We start from the raw sequence: 17,895 nt of genomic DNA on the forward strand, positions 1-17,895 counted from the left end.
TTTCATGTTTTCATTAATATAATAAGATACCAGTTGATAAATTTGTCTTTTCTAAAATTTTTCTACCACGTTTTCTAATATTAATTTCTTTCAGTTAATCATCCTTTCTATTAAATTATTACTCCTTCTGTTCAGTTATTTGAACTTATTTTCTTTTTAGTCCGTTCTAAAAAGAATGACTCATTTCTAAAATAGAAAACAATTTAACTAAAACGTCCAGTTTTACCCTTAATGAGAAGTTTTTATAGTCATACAAATACTCTAGCATGTTTAATACCACAAGATTTAAAAGAATTATAGCCACACAAATATTATGGCTTGTTTAGGAGCACAAATTTTAAAAGTCTTCGTGTATTTTTTAAACTCGTGCCCAGTAAACGGGTTCACATAAATTAAAATGGATGGAGTATAATTAACAAACAAAATGCTAAAAAATCGCAGTTCCTTTTTCGAAAATTAGAGTACTCTTTCCTACAATCGTGGGATTCTTCCTCTTCCTCTCCTGTGAGGCCAATTGCTCCATGGACACATCTTCTTAGATCAGCAATTGTACAAACTATATAGACCAAATTAATGTAACTATCTGTAAAGAATTTGGAGGGTATTTTTGTAAACAAATAAATTTTAAAACAATTATGCAATGTATGTAATTTTTAATACGCCAAACCAAATAGCCGATAAGAAATAATCTCGACATAACGAATATATGCATAACTAATACCAACATTACTAATCCACTTTATTCATCGCTATTCTTATACACTATATCAAACGACCCCTTAGAAGGTACAATGTTGTCCTTTAGAGTATTGGACACTTTGAATTCAGATGTGTTCCTAGTATGAAGATGTCACGACCCATCCGAAGGGACGCGACGAGCCTGATGCCTAACTCAACCGAGTACCAATGTAATGTATCCTTCTTATCATACTATCATGGGTGAATGAGCCGAAAAGGCCGTCATGAGATAACCATAATTAACTATAAGAGAATACTCGACACAGGACGACCCAACATAGTATACAAACTTATACATGTGACATACAGGCCTATAAGATCGAAATGATCATTTGTACACTCAAAACATAGGCCGACGAGGCCATACAATCATCCATGTATATGACATATCTCTACAAGCCTCTAAGAGTACATAAACGTCATAAAGGTCGGGACAGGGCTCCGCCATACCAATCAATACATGTCCAAAGTATACTGACCAAATAGGCAACTACGGAGCAAATGGAGTGGACCAACACCTTCCACTGAGTTGATAGCCTACTAGGAGGACCGCCAACCTGTCTATTGGGACCTGCGGACATGAAACGCAGTGTCCCCAGGAAAAAGAGACGTCAGTACGAATAAAGTATCGAGTATATAAGGCATGAAAAATAATATATAAAAGACATGAAAGAAACATAGAGTAAATGACTCAACTTGTAAATCTGAATAGGTCTATGAATCATTAAACATTTAAAATGTCATGCGTATGCGTATAAATGTCATATCATGCATAGGTATATGCGTATATAACATCATCAAGCCTCTGAGGGCATCCCATCATATCATGTCGGCCTCTGTGGGCGAAATTATCAACGTATACCAACTGATCAAGTGATACATGTATATACATATAATATACACGTATATAATGCCATCTTGTCATGGGTCAATGTAGATGTATAAATGAATGCAATGCATAAGAAATAAGTCAATAAGATCTCTCGGGATTTCATAAGATCAATATGCCTTCGGTTAATATCATGAAATAAACTTTATCAACTTATGTATTTTCTGAGACCCATGACAGACGATATAATAATAGGACATATGGGGAATCAAGAACATAGGCAACCCTAGTACTTCTAAGAATAGATTCATTTGTGAAAGTTGTGTGTTTGTTCGTTTCGTTGTCATATGGATCATGCCAAAAGGAAAGAAGGGATAGCCTTAACATACCTTATCACAATATGTCTGATAACCATGTTGAACTCCTTTCATCGCACTTCAATCTACAATAACGATAATAATGATATCCGTAAGCTACGAAAGATGTAACTATCGTACAACGAACAACAAGCTTATTTTTATATTAAAATGGGTAGCATCTCCCCTGTTTTCCTTACTTTACCAAGTCCATCAACCAACATGAACCCATACAAACTTCACTTATATACTTTCAGCACCACAACACAAATCAAGCTAGACAACAACAAGTGCATAAACATCATCAACTAAACTACTATTTAAGATGACAAACGGCAAACTCGGATTGAATCCCTTTTGAACCCTATACCCCAAAGTCGTTCATTAATTAACTCAACAACATATCCAGCATGATATTAAGTAGAATGGGAGGAGTTCTAACCTTCTACCCATCTCCTAATTCACCCTCAAACAATCCAACAATCTAACAACAACAACAAGTACAACTTTCCATTGTTATGTGTCCTTTCTCTTCATACTCACAGTACCAACAACAAGTTTGACGTATAGAAAATATTTTATAATAACAAAATCATAAGAGATTCATTTTCAAAGGTTTCCAACCATTTATAGTTCATGGAAAGAACCTTTCTAAAACAGTCCATTAAAAACAATAACATCTCAAACTATTTCAAGTCTCCTCTTGTAGTAGTTTGCTCAAATAATGCAACCAACACACAAACAACTTCAAGTACATGTAGTAGTATGTTATGCCCACCTTAACCAGTAGAAACAACATGAAATTTCAGCCAAGCACATCCCGCAACTATCCTCAATGACACCACAACACTATAGGTGTTGTATTCTCTTCTTTAATCAACTTTCAGTGTTCAAGTTGGTGTGTAAATACTTGTAGTTCGCTATGAAAATCTAATATATATGAAGGAGGGACTGATTATTAACTTAATCAACAATAACAACAAGAAACCTCTGGTGACTTCACTTTGAAGGACCCTCCAAAACAACCACAAGATGAAGAACTACGACCTAGCAAGCACCACGAGATTTCTAGCATTGGATTCATGTTTTTATCTTTGGTTTTCACTCTATAATCATAGAGGAACTCTGGGAGAGAATCTATGAGGGTTTAGGAACTGTTTTGGTCGAGAAATATGAGTTGAAACGACTTAGAATTGACTTAAATAGAAGCTGGAGTTTTACACCGACTTTGTGGGTCCCATGGGAGCTGCTTGCGTAGATTCGCGAAAATGCGAACATCTCTCTACTCCAATGTCGTATCAATGAACGACTAAATGTGTTAGAAACTAGACTCGTAGATCTTCAATTTTGTATATAGATCATCCCGTAATTCCAAATATACTGGGATAGAAGCTTAGCTACATTTGACCTAATGTTCAGCACATTTATGAATGTGACTTGTGATGACCTTTGCCAACTTTTGTTCCACAGCTCGCTTGACGTCAAAACTCAACATATGACTATCATACAACTATAATAACTCATAACATGACCTGCTTATCATGTTAATTACCATAGTCTCACCCCAAAAGTAAATGTTATAACATTCCCAACTTGTCAACTTCCGACAAAACTTATTTTCTTCAATTCGTTTAGCTTCTAAGCCTTCCAACCCTCTTGGTACTTGTTATTCATGATCTTAAATATTTGTAACCTCCAAGGTAACACTATTAACTTATTTTATATACTTCCAAATATGATCTCATTTCTGAGTTTACATCAATTGACTTACGATGTACTCTCACGTACGAAAACATAGGGTGTGACATCATTCCCCCCTTTGGAACATTCGTCCTAGAATATTTACTGATACGCTTATCAACGTCATAACCTATAGCTCTTATGAATGCTTTAATACTGTCTTTTCCATCTAGGAAACTGTTCAGTGAATAAATCCAAATGCTAGGGCATTCCCTCCCTTTAGGCCTATTTCTTACACCACGACTTGTGGTCAGAATTCTTTCAATCTCGTAACTGTTTCTACCCTATGTCATGCAGCATGTACGACTTTGTCCTAGTATCCACGCCTATGAGACTCTTCTCTATTTTTCCTCCAGTTTTTAGCCTATCTCTAGGCCTCACTTTGTGAACAAATACATATCTATGACAAGTTGTCCCTCTGGGAATCTATAGGTGTACTGAAGTTCTTCGCTTGGTACTTTTTCGAACTTACGACTATTTCTATATTTTGTTTCATAGCCTCGGTTATCTATCCTTATGGATTTACTGCATCTAGATAGTCATACTATACCATAACACTTACTTCGGTTTATTATTACCGAGGTTTACTACCCAACTTCAGGTTACTCTCTCGCTGCTTATCCTATATGTATAAATCTAAGTTCTTTAATGCTTCCTCATTACTGTTCATCTTAAGAATGACATCCTAATCTCATCTCATACTTTGTATCTTTTATCCATCTATTGCTGATTCACCTTAATGTTGATCCATAATCTACCACTGATAGCTTGAAACCTTTTACATTATACATTGTCACTAGGGCTCGCGTCGCATCGGGAAACATTTGAAGTAATTTTCTTGATCCACCTAGGGACGATACTATACTTCAATAACCGTATTTCATAGCTTCACAACATGATTCATCTTATGAGGGTATTCTAATCTCGTACAATTCATGAACTCCCTTTTCTTAAAATCATTACTCAATCAAAGGCCTAAACGCCATCCTCTTATCTATCACCATTACACCCTTATTCTACTACTAGGGTAGCATTTCATCTATTCTAATTGCTCATGGTCTTAGACTCCTCTGAGTTCATTCAGGCTGTACCGAGCTTTCTATAACTTACAGAAACTATCAACTCTCTTGTTTTGATGGGTTTAGTCCCGATGGCTTACCTATTCTCGTCACCTTCTCACTCACCTTTTCTTATCCTTACTCCTATCTACCTAAAACCTTGTCGCTCTACGATGATTTAGCTTGCGACCTACACATATCTATTTATACTACTCGCAACCTTCCTTTAAATTTCTACTACCATAGATTTCCTTTCGTGCCTTATTAGTTGTCTTTAAATGTAAGCAATTACTTTTCCTGATTGTTCTGCCACTTGTTGCATGAATACTTGGTTTATCTTGTTGCCCATGAATACTTAATTTCCTGTAACTCATATGATCTCAAATATCACCTTTGATTTTTTTTCCCGGTTCATTAGCCACGATAGGTACCACTTTCTTATGGAGTGTATATAATATTATAGTGAGACTGTTGTTACAAGACCATTTCTTCTTCAAGTTACTATGCTTAGGTTGAAGCCTTCTTCCTTATTTCCTCAGCTAGTCTTTTGTTGTAGTACTTAGGGGAGACCCTCCGACTCTTGTAAAGCTGCGAGCTTATTACATTATATACCTGATGGAATTTTTGATGTTCTTGCTCGCCTATAATTATCCCAAGTTACTTACCTCCGCGCCCTTGTGCTCATGGGGTTGCTTTTTAACTGAAATTTTTGATTATCTTCCCAGTGGCACTCTTTTATTTTTCCATAACACTTCTACGGTACCTTTAACTACCCTAACTCCTATTAGAATATTTCTCAAGGATTACGATGTCGTATATGCGAGACTGATTTCATTATGTTGGGATTCACTATGTTTATCTTGCACAATCTGCTCATTTGTCTGTATCCTCTTGTCTATCCATAACTAGGCTTTTCATGAATCAACTACTAACTACTCGTTGGTCCATTGTCATATCTATATTCCGCGTAATCTCTCTTGGGATATGTACTTAGTCTTAACTTACCTCTCACATTGGCTCTTGATGTATCAAGTGTCCATTCACACTTATTTATCAATAACATATTGGTCAGGAACTCTTACTGCCTCTCCCCGGCGTCGTGCTTGCATAATGTTCTAGAGTCGCGACATATCTGTAGGATTTGAATAAATGCAACCTCATCCCTTTCGCCTTTTTACCACATTCTTCCTTTACCATTCCATAGTTACCTGAACCACTTAACTCCGATTTAATACCATATCACACCATCTTCCCCTCTTTAGGGGAGTACTAAGATTTAGTGCTACGAATATCTACCTATAGATGTTTTATCTCTTCAACTTTGGCATCTTTTCACGTCATCAATGACCCTTACTCGCCTTACGGTAACCCTTATATACCAGGGATAACTGAATTCCTTATGCTCAAGGGTGATACCTAGTGTAACTGGTACACTTAGTCATTTAAGCTTAACTATACTCACATTGCTTGCTTTAGGTAAGCGTCTTCCTGAATGAACTTTAAAGGTTATTCTTTTGTTGCCCATTCTATTATTGCCGAAACGCTATCTCTGAAATTCTCACGATGCCGACTATTTTCAAATCATTCAATCCCTAATTCATGTTCAGTTTATCTTGTTCACTAGCCCATAGTGATTTCTATTACTCTGGGGTCTAACTTAGCCTTATGGTAATCACGTTCAAGTCACCAACTCATTTCTTGAAATGAGTGTATGACTTTATGGCTTATAAAATTTTATTATCTCAAGGCGTATCACCTCTTATATTTTCCTTCACTTGACTATAGACTCTATCATTCTGTCATATTTTTATTTACCATTATCACCCACTTATCACATCTTACTCATAATGCTTCATCTATTATCTTCTTATTCTCCGTATAATATTTCTATCTATCACTTTATTCTGAAAACTTCAACAAAATGTTCTTTAACTTTTAGCTCCTCTTGCTTTATCTCACTGGCTCTTTGGGATGCCTAACATTATCTCTTTTTTTACTGGGAGCGGGAGTCATACTAAGGTAAATATTTATCCTTTCTAGGATTACATTGCCTATCTTCTGAAATTTCTGAATATTCTAGTATTTATAACTGACTGTACTATTCTAGAGTGCAATATCTGGGTGTCTCACAAGAAGATTTATTACCACATTTGCACTATCCTTTGGAAATGATCGCTAATGATTACAATTCATCCACCATTTTGGGTTACTCTAACCCTCGCTGGATCCTAATATCCCATTCTTCTCTTAAACTATATATGTTAGCTCCCATAAGGCATAACTGAGACGGGTGTGGCCATTTGTATATTTCTCTGTTACTATTGAAAGCAACTCAGAATGCTTATATTTCTCTTCCTAAATTGTAAATAATGATAATCTTCACTAATTGGGTACCTGGTACCCTTCTTCACCTTGCTTCTTTTACTTGTTGAAACTTGTATCTACCTTCTGATTCTCTCGTTACATTTTACCATATGGGTGGATAGATATTCATGCCTGCATTAGGGCTCCTTATCAAGAATCTTACACGTTTTAGTACACACATGATCTGCTGAAGACCTTACTTTTACTCATCATAAGCATGATGCAAACTCAAGTTCCTCTAACTCAACTTCCACAGCATGTAATCTCTTACCAACCGTCTTTCTAGAAGTAGGTATCATTGTATTACGAATAAAATAGAATTTATGAGTTTGAATTCTTACAACTAAGCTCTACCACACGATCTAGAGTAAGAAGAAAAAGTGACAGTACTAAATGCCCTATAGCCTCATGCTTATAAGTGTAGTGCACAAAATACCCATAAACAAGATTCTACTAGACACGCCTTATAGACTCCATAGGACATAACTACTCTGATACCACTTTTGTCATGACCCAATCCGAAGGGCCGCGGCGGGAACCCGATGCCTAACTCTACCGAGTACTAATGTAATGTATCCTTCCTATCATACTATCATTGGTAAATGAGCCAGAAAGACCGTCATGAGATAACCAGAATTAAATATAAAAGAATACTCGACATAGGACGACCCAACATGGTATACAAACTCATACATATGACATACGGGCCTATAAGATCGAAATGATCATTTGTACACTCAAAACATAGTACGACAAGGCCATACAATCATCCATATACATGACATATGTCTACAAGACTCTAAGAGTACATAAACGGCATAAAGGCTAGGACAGGGCCCCGTACCAATCAATACATGTCCAAAGCATACTTACCAAATATGCTACTCTAGAGCAAATAGAGTGGACCAACACCTTCCACTGAGTTGATAGCCTACTAGGAGGACCTTCAACCTGTCTATTGGGACATGCGGGCATGAAACACAACGTCCCCAGGAAAAAGGGACGCCGGTACGAATAAATTACCGAGTATATAAGGCATGAAAACAATATTTAAAAGACATGAAAGAAAAATAGAGTAAAGGACTCAACTTGTAAGTCTGAATAGCTATGTAAATTATGAAATATTTATAATGTTATGCATATGTGTATAAATGGCATATCATGTATAGGTATATGTGTACATAACATGATAAAGCATCTGAGGGCATCCCATCATATCATGTCGGCCTCTGCGGGCGAAATCACCAATGTATACTAATTAATCAGGTGGTGGTGCGTATATAACACTGTAACCTTTTCCCATACCCCATATGCATATAATATACGCGTATAAAATGTCATATTGTCATGGATCAATGTACATGTATAAATTAATGCAATGCATAAGAAGTAAGTCAATAAGATCTCTCGGGATTTCATAATATCAATATGGCTTCGGTTAATATCAGGAAGTAAACTTTATCAACTTACGTATTTTCTGAGACCCATGAACAAATAATATAATAATAGGACATATGGGGAATCAAAAACATAGGCAACCCTAGTACTTCTAAGAATAGAGTCATTTATTAAAGTTGCATGATTGTTCTTTCGTTGTATCATACGGATCATGCCAAAAGGAAAGAATGGATAACATTAACATACCTTATTACAATCTATCCAATAACTACGTTGAACTCCTTTCGTCTCACTTCAAGCTACAGTAATGATAATTGGGGGTGTTCAAACCGAACCGAAAAACCGCACCAAACCGAAAAATTAAACCAAACCGATTAAAAAACCCGACTAGGTTTGGTTTGACTTGGTTTGCTATTAAGTAAAAAAACCCGAACCAAACCGACATATAACTATTTAATTTTTATATATATTTTTAAGACTTTATATTGAATTTTCTTTAAAAACGTAGAAATATTTGAGATCCTATCATGTGTTAACCTTGAAAGCGTTTATTAACGAAAAATTATTGTTAGGCGACTAAGAAAATAACTATCATGTGTTACTAAAAAATTCTTCCATTAGAATATTTTAATAGATCATATGTTTGTCAATTTTTTTAATATTTATTAAATATATATTCACTTATCAAAACTATATCTATAACTTTTAACAAAGTAAGATTGGAATAATATTTATGTAATAAAAAAAACCCGAAAACCCGAAAAACCCGACAAAACCGAACTAATCCAAACCGATATAGTTGGTTTGATTTTGTTTTGATTAAAATCAAACCAACCCGGTCCATGTATACCCTAACGATAATAATGCTATCCTTAAGCTACGAAAGATGCAACTATCGTACAATGAATGACAAACTTATTTTTATATTAAAATGGGCAGCATTTTCCCTGTTTACCATACTTTACCAAGTCCTTCAACCAAAACGAACCCATAAAACCTTCACCTATATACTTTTATCACCACAACACAAATAAATCTACACAACAACAAGTGCATAAACATCACCAATGAAACTACTATTTAATATGACTAATGACAAGCTCAGATTGAATTCCTTTTGAACCCTTTAACCCCAAAGTCATTCATTCATTAACTTAACAACATAGCCATCATGATATTAAGTACAATGGGAAGAGTTCTAACCTCCTATTCATCTCCTAATTCACCCTTAAACAGACCAACAATCTAACAACAACAAGTACAACTTTCCATTGTTATGTTGTCCTTTCTCTTCATACTCACAGTACCAATAGAAAGTTCGACATGTAGACAATATTTTATAATAAAAACATCGTAAGATAGTCATTTTCAAAGGTTTCCAACCAATATAGTTCATGAAAATAACCTTTCCAAAATAGTCCATTAAAAACAATAACTTCTCAAACTATTTCAAGTCTCATCTTGTAGTATTTTCTCAAATAATGCAATCAACACACAAACAACTTTAAGTACATGTAGTAGTATGTTATTCTCACCTTAACCAGTAGAAACAATATAAAATTTCAGCCAAGCACAGCCCACAACTATCCTCAATGACACCACAATACTATAGGTGTTGTGTTCTCTTCTTGAATCAAATTTTGGTGTTCAAGTTGGTGTGTAAACACTTGTAGTTCGCCATGAAAATCTAATATAAATGATGGAGGGACTGATTATTACCTTAATCAACAAGAATAACAATAAACCTCAGGTTACTTCACTTTGAAGAACCCTCCAAATCAATCACAAGATGAAAAACTACGATCTAGCAAGCACCACGAGATTTCTAGTATTGGATTTATGTTTTTATCTTTAGTTTTCACTCTAGAATGATGGATGGACTCTTGGAGATCATCTAGGAGGGTTTAGGAACTGTCTTGGTCGAGAAAAATGAGTTAAAACAACTTAGAATTGACTTAAATAGAAGCTGGAGTTTGTACCGACTTTATGGGTCCCATGGGAGCTGCTTGTGCAGTCTCGCGAAAAAGCGAATATCTCTCTAATCCAATGTTGTATCAATGAACGGTTAAATGTGTTAGAAACTAGACTCGTAGATTTTCAATTTGGTTGGTAGATTACCCCGTAATTCCAAATATATTGGGATAGAAGATCAGTTACATTTTACCTAATTTTTAGCACATTTATGAATGTAACTTGTGATGAACTTTGCCAACTTTTATTCCACAACTCGCTTGACTTCAAAAGTAAATGTTATAACATTTTGCAACTTGTCGACTTCCGACAAAACTTATTTTCTTTAATTCGTTTAGCTTCTAAGCCTTCCAACCTTCGTGCTACTTATTATTCATGATCTTAAATATTTGTAACCTCCAAGGTAACACGATTAACTTAATTTATATACTTCCAAATATGATCTCATTTATGAGCTTACATAAATTAACTTACGACGTACTCTCACATACAAAAATATGGGGTGTAACATAAGAGAATTAACCTTTTTCTCGAATGATCAGAAAAAATACGTCTAAATCCTTTTGGGGAATAATTTGGAGGTTTCAAAATAAAGAATTGTGGTATTTACTACCAATATCATAAAATAAGAAATGGGAAGGAGTATTGTGATTATACACTATAATTATTTTTTTGGTAAGTAAAGATTTTATTTATCAAGTATAATTATGAACAAACTAGCATATAACAATATTTTCTCTCAGCATAGCTTTAGCTGGACATGAAGCCCCAGCTTGAAGCTACCTAATACTGACTTCCATTCTACTATACTCCTCGCATTCTAGCTAGGCTATTTCTGGGTATCAATTCATCTGTTTTATTGTTCTCATTAGCCTAGGAAAATATATAGCCCTCATATGGATTTCCTGAATGATTAGTCGAGTTATGGCTTTGGCTTATCTCTTCTTCTTCTGAAAAATGACACAATTTCTTTCCTGCCAGACATGATAAACCGTTGCTGCAAAGGTCATTCTACATACTACATCCCCAACACTTTTGCCTTTCGCAAACTGCTTTATCCATTGGATCTCTTCTTGCCACTTTTTCTTCACTCTCTGTATTCCTTGCTAGTGTAGCAGCTGTTGCCATATGCTTCCAATGACTTCACACTCAAAGAAAAGATGTTGCACTGTTTCATTATTCTTTTCAAATAAGTGGCATAGTTGATCTGGAATGATACCCCATTTGGCCAATCTGTCTTTTGTAACAAGCCTATTAGGCAATGCTAATCTCATGATAAAGGTTCACTTTTGGCAATCCCTTATTATTACATACTAGCTTTCTCCATGTCACCTTCAGGAATTCACCTTGCATATCTTTATAGATTTGTCAAATTGAGAATCTTTCCATCTGAGAAACATCGTTTTTAGTGTATCCAGCAGCCTCAAAGTAGTATTTAGCCTTGAATATTTTCTGCATGATCCAGGAAGCATTGTTTGGTTCTATGCCCCATATATTTTTGCCTTTAATGTAGTACGAATGTACCCATATCACCCATAATCTTTTCTTCTTTGTGCAGATGTTCCATAAGAGCTTACATATTGATGTTTTATTCTACATCTCAACATCAATGAAGTAAGTCCCCCTGCTACCTTAGGAGTATAAAGCTTTTTTCAAGAAATTAGTGCTTTTTAGTAGGTTCAGCAGCCCCTATCCATAGAAATCTTCTATATCTAGCCTTAATGAACTGTATTATTTTCTTTGGTAAGATGAACACTTGCGTCCAGAAAGTTTGGACAGCAAATAAAATACTTTTCACTAGCATAACTCTTCCAGTATAGGATAGGAACTTAGTAGTCCAGTTCTGAACTCTTCCTAGCATCTTATCGATCAATGGTTCACATTGAACAACTATTAGTCTCTTTGTGATATGGAGAACTCCCAGATATCTAAAAGGTAGATCACCTTTAGAGTAGCCAACTAGCTCTATGATTTGTTTATGCCCCTGCCAACTAACTCCACCAAAGTTGACATTCTTTTTTTTGGATTTTCTACTAAACTTGAGGCTGCAGAAAAAAATTGGAACTGGTTGTAAAGTATACTTACAGACTAAAGATCTCCTTTATAAAATAATAACAGGTCATCAACAAATCCCAGTTGCACCAGATTGACTTTTGCACATTTAGGGTGAAATTTAAAATTTTTGTTCTCCTTCAAAGGCTTTAGTAACCTACTCAAGTATTCCATAGCCATTACAAATAGTAATGAGGATAGGGGATGTCCCTGCCTTAGTCCTTTCTTTGCCTCAAAGAGTATTGTTGGCTTGCCATTGATAAGTACTGAATATGAGACTGAACACAAATATGCCATTATCTATTTTACAAATATCTCAGGAAATCCCAATAGCCTCATCACTTGCTCAATGAAAACCCATTCAACAGAATCATAAGCCTTTTGCATATCAATTTTCAACATGCACCTTGGGGATATATTCTTCTTACCATACCCTTTAATTAGCTTGTGGCTTATAATTATATTATCTGTACTTAATCTCCCATGTACAAAGGTTGTTTGACAGTTGTCAATTATATCATGCATGACTCCCTGCAATCTAGATGTTAGAACTTTAGAGATAATCTTATAAAGGACTGTGCAACAAGAAATTGGCCTGAACTCCTTGATATTGGCTGGATTCTTCACTTTGGGAATCAAGATAATGGTTGTGCAGTTGATGGACTTCCACATTTCAGCAGTATGAAAGAACTCCATTACTGCATCAGTGACTTCCTCTCCCAAGATTGTCCATATTTTTAAAAAAAAAAAAAGCATTGTATCCATCAGACTCTGGTGCTTTATTATCCTCAATATCCATCATAGCTTGTTTTATTTCCTCCCATGTGATTGGTATGATGAGCTGCAGTTTTTGGCTATGACTTAAGGTGTAACCATTCTGCATAATGTCTGGTAGGACAACTGGTAACTGAGTCGTAACTGACCCAAGTAGTCCTTTGTAAAAACTCATGATCTCCTTTTCAACTGCATCAGGATGGTTGAGTATTTTCCCTTCACTACTAGTCAACTTGCCAATGTGGTTCCTTGCCTGTCTATTTTTCATACAAGCATGGAAGTATGCTGAGTTGGAGTCTCCCAATTTGAGCCATTACACTATGAATTTCTGTTTCCACACACTCTCCTCAACTATCAGCCATTTCTCTAATTCTATTTTTCCTAGTCTTTCCTGTTGGATTGCCTCTGAGGCATCATCGGGAATATGCATCTTGTTCTGGATGGTGTTTAACTTGCACCTTGCCGTATGAAATTTGTTTACTACTCCACTAAACTATTATTTATTCAGTTGTTTTAGATGGCCTTTCAACATTCTAAGTTTCCTCCATACATTCATCATACATGTGCCATTACTCTTCTGCCTCCAGCATTGCTGCACTACTTTATCAAACTCCTCATGGTTTTTCAGGAAATTGAGAAATTTGAAAGGCCTACTTCCTTGCTCAGAGATATCATCAAATCCTACACTTATTGGGCAGTGATCAGAGAAATCATAATTCATAACAACCCAGTCATATGTGTCAATTTTTGCATCCATTCAGAGTTCACCAGGATTCTATCAATCCTAATGTATATATGATTGTTTGTCCATGTGAACTTTATTTCCATTGTCTTTAGCTCCTCAAGCCCACTATCAAGCATAAAGTTTTTGAAGTCCCTAACTTCACTTTCCTGAACTAGATTCCCCTGTATTCTACTTTCATTGGATAAAATGGTGTTGAAATCATCAATTACCAGACTTGGTCTACTTATACCATTTAGTAGTATCTTCATGTCCTCTCATAACCTCATCCTATCTTGAATAGTATGCTTGCCATATACTACACAAAAATTAAAATTGGAACTATGCTGGTTTAAACTGACTTATCCCAGTATGAATTGTTTATGGGTTTTGATCAAAGAGAATGTTACTTGCATTTGATCCCATGCTATCCATATTCTACCTCCTAATGCATCTTCATAATTGTCTACCCACTTCCAGTTATTTAGGCTCTTCTTCATTATTTTTGCTGTATTTTTCTTTTTGACTCTATTTTCTATAATAGCTATTAGCACTACCTTATTCTCCTTATAACCTTTTTTGAGCTCTTGTTGTTTATAAAATTTATTCAGCCCTCTCACATTCCAAGTTACAATGTTCATCAGCATAAGTTGGATTGTTGTAGGGTACTTACTTTATCACACTTATTTTGCTTTCCTCTAGTATTGTGAGCATCAGACATTTGCATTATTTTTTGTGTTGTGTCCACTAGGGCCTTGAAAACATATCAACTACACTCTCTTTTGCAGTTGCCACATTTTTCTTTGAGGCAGACTTTCCTCTAGCAAGTTGCCAGTTCTCATCTGGTTCTTGTTGGATCACTTGTTCACTACCTGCACTCTCCATTTGTTCAAGGAATCTGCCTTGTATATAAATTTTATCTGTTGGAAGGTCCAGTTTCCTCACTGCTCTCCATTCTTGCTTCAGTTTCACAGTAGCACCTTTTTGTAATTCACCCTTAAGCTTCTGTTTCTTTTGATCTCTGCATGAATGACCCAACTGATAGCAAGTTTGACAGTACTGAGGCTTCCGATCATAGTGCGTTATCTGCTCTAATACCTTACCTTTAGGATCGTGCAGCTTGATCTTTTGAGGTATGGGACTTGTGATGTCCATTTCAATCAGAATTCTAGCATAGGTAATACTCTCTGTAATCGTAGTGCATGCATCTACATATAGCGGTTTGCCTGAGCCACTTCCAATATTACTCAAAGCATGTTTACTCTAGCAATTCAGAGACAAATTAGGAAATTTAACCCATAGTGGAATAGTTTTTAGTATCATTTCATTGAAGTTAAATGTTTCTTTCCATGGCCTCATGATAATAGGCCTGCTATTCATAGTGTATGGTCCATTCATCAGTACATCTTCCCTCTCTTCGCAGCTAGAAAACACAATCACAAAGTAGCCATTACTATGGAAAAGTACCTATGTGTTTTCGACCTTGCTCCATTGGCTTGCTATGAATCTTTCAATTACCCCAATGGCCGGAGTATTTCCCACCACATATAGTATCACAACTCTATTCCATTTTTGGTTTTCCTCTTCAAGGTCTTATTCCAGCAATTGAACTACTATTTCTGCATCTTGTATCACCAGGGGATGTATGATAAGTTCATCCCTTTTGTAGCAAGTTTATTCTCCTGAAATAATCCGATTCAGGATCTGCTTCCTTCTCCAGGTTTCTCAGCAACTTTATCTTGTGTACTCCTCTGCTCTTTGCTCTCTGCAGCTTGTTGCTCTGCTACTGGTCCTTCATACACTGTTCCATTGGGTTTTGATTTGCTAGTGGTCGCCTCACCTATTTGAATTGGCGATCTCGTTGTCTCCTTGACATTTGATCTTACCGGAGTAGCCAATTTAACCCTAGAATCATTCAGATCTGGCTAATTATGGTCACCCTCGCTGTCTTCTTTCTCATCTTTCATCTTCTCTTTGGCTTTAGTTATTTGTTTTTCTTGTTCTCGCAGTATGATATTAGTAAGTTTCTTCTCTACTACTGGTGTTTCTCTTTTTTCGTCCTCTTCCCCCATTTCCGATGGATGCGCAAGTTAGCATGGTCACCTAACGTGCTCTGATAGAAAAAAACTTCTAATTTGTTTTTTTAAAAAACATGCCCCCGACATATAATTGATATCGATGAAAGAAAATTGTTCCAACTAGTAGTGTAGTGCCCCATTATACACTATAATTATTTTAATTGAAGCACAATTATTTTCAACTTTGATATGTAGGTACGAAGAAATAAAAATGGAGTATCTTAATCAAATTAAGGATTCTCACGGGGTGTAGTCCACAACTTGAACCTTTAAGTTAGGTTGGATTGTAGTTCTTGTATCAGCTCTACCAATTTTAATTCATTAGACATTAGCTTTTTCTTTGGAAAAAAGAAAAGAAAAGAAAGGGGAAAGGGCATTAATTTGCTTGGTGTGTCTATATATATATATATATATATATATATATATATATATATATATATATATATATATTATGAATTGTTCTTTTTTTAAAATATATATAAGTCAGTGAATTAGACAATAAAATAGATTTAAGTTATATAATTGATGACGTACAAGTATTTAACATCGTTTTTAGCATATTGCCAATATAATTGATGTTATTACAAAGATCTACTTGTAATTATTTTATAAAAGACTTAATTGAGTAAATATTATTTATATTATTTGTACATAACCCAATTGACATGAATTAATTTTTCTATTTTTATAGGAATCAATGGGATTATTTCAAATTGTTCAAGTGGGTTGGAGATGATATGCGCTAGATCCAGTGTGAAATAAGTGAATTTATCCAGTTAAGGTATTTTTGATTGATTAAGACAAAATGATTCCCTCAATACAGCTTAACTCCGTCAAGTCCAGTGGCGGACCCAGAATTTTATACAAACGGGTTCAACCTTAAAAGTATATAAATTTAGTCATAAAATAATTATTGTCAAGTGGGCTCAAATAAAATATTTATGCAAAATTTACAGAGTTTTAATCCTAATTTATACATATACACAGTATTATTTTTTTGTGAAACGAGTTCAGTTGAACCCGCTAGCCACCACTAGGATCCACCACCGGTCAAATCTGTACGAGTAGTGAAGAAGTATAGAGCACTTCGGTTGATTGTTGACCCAATTAACATGAATTCACCCTTTTCATGTCTGAGTTTTAATATTGAAGTCCGTAATATTTGAGGAGTGGTTGATGGAAGGAAAATCAAGCATGCTACTACTTCTATCAGATTATCTTTAGAGAAATAAACAACCTTCCGTTAGATGGTAGTTAATTTTGACGAAAGAAAATCAAAGAAAAGTAGTACCTAGGCAATAAACGCTTTCAAGAAATTACAGTATTCCCTCCCGGGGCGGCCCGAGGGTCAAGCAACTAAAGCAATAGCTTTAGGTCTCAAAATTTTGGAACCCCAATTTTTTTGTTTTTGTTTTGATTTTCTATCCCTATTTGGTTTTCACATTGCGGGCCCGAATAATTTGAATTCGCATTGTATAAGGCTCATAAAAGTGAAAGCGCGATCTAATAGGATATAATTCATAGGGCTCGAACCCGAAATACCTGATTAAGGTAAGTTAGATTATATTCATCCCACCACAATCCTTGAAAGTGGAGTCCAATTTTTACCAATTAAAGATTTATAAGTAATTTTTTTAAAAATATTGAGTACTTTAAAGTAGAAAAGGAAATGTTTTATAAAAAGTAAAAATATCTTAATATAACCATTTGAAACAAAATTAGAGAAAGAGAATCACCCCCTAAACTCTTGCCCTAAACATAAAAATTTGGGTTATTTACATTTTACGATTGGTATCATTACTGAAGTGCCTATATT

The sequence above is a fragment of the Nicotiana tomentosiformis genome, chromosome 12 (assembly GCF_000390325.3).
Source record: "Nicotiana tomentosiformis chromosome 12, ASM39032v3, whole genome shotgun sequence".
NCBI classification, from domain to species: Eukaryota; Viridiplantae; Streptophyta; class Magnoliopsida; order Solanales; family Solanaceae; genus Nicotiana; species Nicotiana tomentosiformis.